The following is a 6,493-nucleotide window of genomic DNA, read 5'->3' as shown; positions in this document are numbered from 1 at the left end:
CATTGAAAAAAAAGTTTCATTGACCATGTCAGACACCAAGCTACCAGCCTTTCATCTATAAATGAAAATAAAACTGATGTGTCTCTGATTTAATTATTACTGTCCATAAAATTTATTCTCAATATGACTTAAAAATTCTAAGTACTTTTTCTTCTTAAAAATACATAAAAAAAAAAAGGTAGTGTTTTCTACCACATTTATAAACAAAGCTTAAAATCTGTTTCTTAATTCAGACACTCCAAGGTATACTCAGATTCCAAAGATGACAAAATTTAATATTGAAAAACTACCACAATGCTGTCTTTACAATGTATGTTATTATGAGTCTGATTTAGGTCACAGGATAGAAAAATATTGTCCTAAAAGACCTATCTATCTATCTATCTATCTATCTATCTATCTATCACCTATCCATCTATATAATATAGCTATGNGAAAAACTACCACAATGCTGTCTTTACAATGTATGTTATTATGAGTCTGATTTAGGTCACAGGATAGAAAAATATTGTCCTAAAAGACCTATCTATCTATCTATCTATCTATCTATCTATCTATCTATCTATCTATCTATCATCTATCCATCTATATAATATAGCTATATATCTACATATATATATGAACTTCTACTATATGCATTTGATATGAATACATAACTTAAAAAAGGACATGTATTTCAAAGTATAAACATGATATAGATAAATTAACTCTGAGGTCAAGCCATCCTCTTCCCAAAAGGAACTTATTTTTAAAAAGAGTAGCTTTCTAATCTTCCCTGGCCATTCAAATAATATACTAAATGTGCACCTCAAACTGTTCACCTAAAAGTGTCTTTTTACAAAATGTCCTTTGCAAGATGTCAAACAGTGAGATATTACCAACTGCCATTAGGGAAAAAATAATGATTTTCTAAGAAAAAAATATTGTTGCAGTTTACTTATTCCATATTTAATGAGATTATTCTAATAGAATGCTATGTGAAGAAGCAATAGCAAGCAAACATCTAAGGAATTATTGGCAGCTTAAAACCTTTTTTGTTCTCTTTTTGAGTATAAACATCTGGGAAAGAAAAAAAGAAGCAATATTTTTATTGTCTTCATGTTACAAGATTGTAAATTTCCAAGTAAATCTTACTGTAAGTGTCTGGTGTGTCACCACAGCATCATATAAAACATGACATGCTGTAAGTGGGAGAAAACAGTACCAGTACCAAATATTTGGGAAACAGAAGTTTCAGCTAGCCAGTCTGGCTTTTCATCTTGTATTAGTGTCACTTGGAAGCCTGACAGATGTAGGTTGGCCTCTTCAATCCCATACATCACCAAGGTCCACCCATATAATGTTATTAATATAGTTAACATTTTAATTCACTTATTTCAAGGACTCAGAATGCCACATATCATGAAAAGATCAAGGAGTGGCTGCCTCTTTTCTGACCTATTACAATTATTTTTGATCCTGAAGATTGTCAAAGAGCTTAAGCATCTGTTATTCCTAATGGTAACTCAAGAGCATTTGAAAAGAGCCAGCATGGTCTGTAGAAAGAGATTCCATTTCGGGAAACTCATTATGACTTCTCATAAAATCAATAATACAAGGCAAGACATGCGTGGTTTTGCTTTGCTTCAGCAAAACATTAAATAGCAACAGGATACAAGCATAGCAACTGATAGTGAACATTGTGTGGTTTGCACAGAATATTTTTAATTGATGTAGCATAATATTTACCTAACAGTGGTCAGTATTTGAAAGGCTATTTGCAAGTCTAGAAAGTTTTGTGAAATCTAAAGAGGTCAGAGGAAAAAATGTGCGTATGTAATATATTTTAAAATAAATCTTGGGGCTACTGGGTGGCTCAGTCAGTTGAGCATCTGACTTCCGGCTCAAGTCATGATCTCACGGTTCCTGGGATCAAGCCACATGTTGGGCTCTGTGCTGACGGCTCAAAGCCTGGAGCATGCTTCAGATTCTGTATCTCTGTCTCACTCTCTTTCTCTCCCCTTCCCCTACTCATACTCTGTCTCTGTCTCTGTTTCTCTCTCTCTCTCTCTCTCTCAAAAATAAAGAAACATTTAAAAAATTTAAAATAAAATAAGTCTTAAAGAAAAACACCGTTATTAGGGAATATTAGAAAAAAGAGAAGTTTAAGAAATACTGGAACAGGTAAGGGAATGAATCTAAGTGAGTAGGATCCAGCAAGGACTAGAATAGGAACAAAACAGATACCCTCTCCTTCCTCTAGAAGAGAATACAGGGACCTACAGGAGGCTACATTAACTTCGCCAAAGCAGATGTTTTGGGATGCACAATAATTCTACAGAAACCCAGCTACCAATAAACTATCATAAAAATGCACATGCTTTTGACTTGAATGTTTCTCAAGCTTACCACTGTCCAGAAGAGCAGATAATTTGATGAGACATAGTTGTTTATGTGATTTAGCCATATATTTGTAAAAATGTCTCACTCCAAGTGATTGTATCATAATAGAAATTGCTGGCACAAAAAAATTCTTGTGACTGAGGAAACTTGAAATAACAAATGAATCAATGAGCAGGGAAGTCATAGGTAAAATTCCTAAAGATAAAAAATAAAACAAAACTATAAAGACAATCCACTCCCCTTCACCACTGAGAGGATTGCTGACATTAATGTTACTTGACTATGAAATATGGTAGCCAGATGAATAACAAAATGGAAGCATGTGGAAGTAAACTTTTTTTCAGTTTCATATTTTATTAATTGAGGTTCTTACATTTGGACTACGGGGTCCAACCTAGCTAGTTTAGGTAGAAATTGGCACAAAAAAGGACATTTTAGTTTAGAAGCAAGAAAGCCAGGGAAACGCCCAACTTAAAACTCAAGCTGTTCAGTAGAAATCCTACTACTACTGCTTATAGTCAACTCCACTCTCCTGATAAAGGAAAGAAAAATGAAATGCCTTTATGACCATGTTTGTCAGAAACACATTTCCCGTGGTGCCTGGGTGGCTCAGTCGGTTAAGCATCCGACTTTGGCTCAGGTCATGTTCCCATGGTTTGTGGGTTCAAGCCCCACGTCAGGCTCTGTGCTGACAGCTAGCTCAGAGCCTGGAGGCTGTTTCAGATTCTGCGTCTCCCTCTCTCTGACCCTCCCCTGCTCACACTGTCTCTCACTCTCTCTTTCTCTCTCTCTCTCTCAGAAATAAAGCATTACAAAACATTTTTTAAAAAAATAGAAAGAAAGACATTTCCCTTCCAATTCCTAAATGGACCCATCAACCTGGAAATCCCTAACAACATGAATAGCCCTAGACACAAGGAAACCTGGGATATGTAGTCTTTAGCAGTCCAAATTGTGAATAAGTTTATCCAGTGTATTGGTTATCAACAACATAAAGATAAGTCAAGATGGAATAGCCATCAAATGCTGGAAGGAGATTAGTAAGTTGTTATAAGAGGTACTAGGGGAATTGTAGCCATACTTTCTTGAAAGTTTCCAAGAGTTTGATAGAATTCTCTCTCATAGAGCACATAGATAAACTCCATTACTCCCAGTTCTGAAATTATGTATTTTGCCCTAAATTAGAATATCATTATAATGTCCTTTTATTCCTTTTAAATAATTTTCTTATGAACATGATACAGAAAGCTGTAAAACACCTATACTAATATTTTATTTGCTTGTGTTAGAGACTTCTTTCAGTCAGTTGGTAGAACTGTGAAATCCTGAAACTTGCCAACGAGTCTTTATACCAAATGTTTTTTTTTATTACTTTTCACACAAGAAATGACAGTATTTCCATGCTAGACAACATGAGGTCATTTATAGTCAATTTAGCCCATGCCATTTACAATCAAACAACTGCACTTTCACATTCAAAGCTGTTTGTTACAAACTGAACAACATAATCTACACTATGAGGCAAGATGTATGTCATAAACTTTAAACTTCATGACATATGGGTAAACATTTGAGAGCAGAACAGTTTGATTTATAAGCATTCTAAAAATAAAATAAAATGTGAAATACCTGCATATGAAAAATCTCAGGGTAGCATAATCAGCACATTTTCCTGCTGCTTATAACCACTTTGCTACCCAAACATTGCTATTCTTTTCACATATCAATCAATCTCCATGCCATTTACCTTGCATGAAGACCAGAAGACACATGCACTTTCACCTTGCTTTCCAACCTCATCCTATTGTTACCATTGACAGATATCATTGTTTAGTCCAAAAATGTTCTGGAACTGCTGAAATGTAGCAATTTGCATTCAGCTGCACAGAAAGAAAAACTGTACTTACAAACCTGAGGAGTGGAACACAACAGCATTTTTTTTTCAAAATTGTAATTATCTTCAGCCTTAGACCCTTAAACATATTTTTCCATATCATTTGTATACACACGCTGTAAACCAAGAAGAAAGAAAGAAAAAGGCATGAAGCCATGTTTATGCTTCTTAATCTCATAGTTGTAAACAAATAAATAAGCAAACAACCAAACAAATGAGTAAGTATCTTGTTGGAAATGAATTTCAATGAATAGTCCAGCTTCTAAATAGGATCTATTCCTGAACTGATTTCACAAACAATTGGGCTGACAAGGGACTTCTTCTTGATAGTTGGAGAAATGGAAACTAGACATATTTTGTATTAACTGATTATTTTTATCTTTTGAAAAACCACAGAATGTTGTGTTTCACAGTATATTGAAGTGTAAAACAGCTTCTCTTTATCAAGAAGTGTAGCTGTTGTTGATTAACACCTCATCAGTGAATTTCATAGACAGATGTTTTGTTTCCTCTCTGCACACTAGAGCCTAGTGTTTTTAGGACTAAAGTTCTTGGTCCTGTCACGTTAAACTATGACAGTCCCTGCGGCATCCAGCTGATATGAAGGCTCAAACAGCTTTATTTACTCCTGAATGTACTGGAGGGATTGGGGAGTGGGAGAGACCATGAAAATTTTAATTTGAGCCAGCTGTGAAGCTTCCAGAGACTCCCTCTGCAGCCAGTGCTGAGCTAAGATTAAACCAGGCGGAATGCCTGAAGAGATACTGAATAGGTTTGATACAAATTACATTGTCCTGCTGGTTTGAAAGTGCACATTACTGGAGTCATTAACCATAATCATCCTCAATTACAAGCACTGTAAGCATGCATACAGCAGCCCCTTAAATGTGGCCATTGTTTGCAAGTGAAGTCCATAATCGATAAAGATGGTGCGTCCCCTTGTTGGACTTGAATCGACCTCCATTCTGTCCCTTTCTTATCTCCTCTTCTGTGGACCCAATTCGCAAGCTTTATCTCCAAAAGAGTGAAATTCAGTGAAGTATTTTTTTCCTCTGATAATTCAATACTGTTGAAGATGTTGTTTTCCCTTATTCTAAGCTATACAGTGTGTGTGTTATGACAAATTTCCGATTAGCTCTAGTTTGTACTATTAGCTTGGTCAATCTTTTAAACATAATAATTATCTAAGCATTATGCAGTGAGACCATAAAGCTTCATAAAGGGGTGGTAAAAGACAATCAAATAGGCAATGTGATCTATAGCTATCACATTGCGACCTCTCATTATCAGAGTCTGCATGCTTCTGGTGAAGGCTGAACTGAATAAGAGTTCAGCAGTATCTATTTTTAGCTTTTGTTTTGAAATAATTTCAGACCAGTATAGTGTAAGGTACAAAGAAGCACAGAAATAGTACATAGAATTTTTCTACACCTTTCGCCTACATTCCGTTAATGTTAACATTTTTCACACATGCTTCATCCTTCTTCTAGTCCCTGTCTTTGTCTCTATCTACTGTTCTTTCAGTCCTTCTCTATCTACTATCTAAACTCTCTGTGTGTTTTTGCAAGTTTAAAATTTTATGTCTATTGCCCATTTACCTCTAAAATACTTTATAAATTCAATGCACTTCTTAAAACAGCGAAGTCCTTTAAATAGGCAAATACAGTTATCAAAAGGAGGAAAATGGTATTTAAATTCAGCATTATCTAATCTACAGATATTATTCAGATTTTGTCAACTGTACCCCAAATATCTTTCCTATTCCAAGATCCAATCTAGGATGACACATTACCCTTAGTTTTCATGTCTGTCTGTTCTTCTCCATGTCAGACTTAACATTACATGATGTTATTAAAGAGTCCAGGCCAATTATCTTCTACAATGTCTCTCATTTTGAGTTTAACTAATGGTTCCATATTATTAGATGCAGGTTATATAATTCTTTCAAGAACACAGCAGATATGATATTTTGTCCTTCTCAGTATATTATCATAAGGAGACACCTGGAATTGATTTGTCCCATCACTGATAAGGTATATTTCCAACTGTGGCTAATGTTGTATCTGCCATGCTTCTTCATTGCAAAGATATTTTCTCCCTTATAACTAACAAGCTTCTGTGAAGAGATACACCAAAGACTATTTAAACATTTAAACACAAGTATGTTCTCATCATACTTGTGCCCACTGATTTTCGCTTCTTGCCTGAGACTATTAC

Source organism: Crocuta crocuta, unplaced genomic scaffold (genome assembly GCF_008692635.1).
Source record: "Crocuta crocuta isolate KB4526 unplaced genomic scaffold, BGI_CrCroc_1.0 scaffold26, whole genome shotgun sequence".
Taxonomy (NCBI): domain Eukaryota; kingdom Metazoa; phylum Chordata; class Mammalia; order Carnivora; family Hyaenidae; genus Crocuta; species Crocuta crocuta.
The sequence above is the reverse complement of the archived record's forward strand: the minus strand, read 5'-3'. Positions refer to the sequence as shown.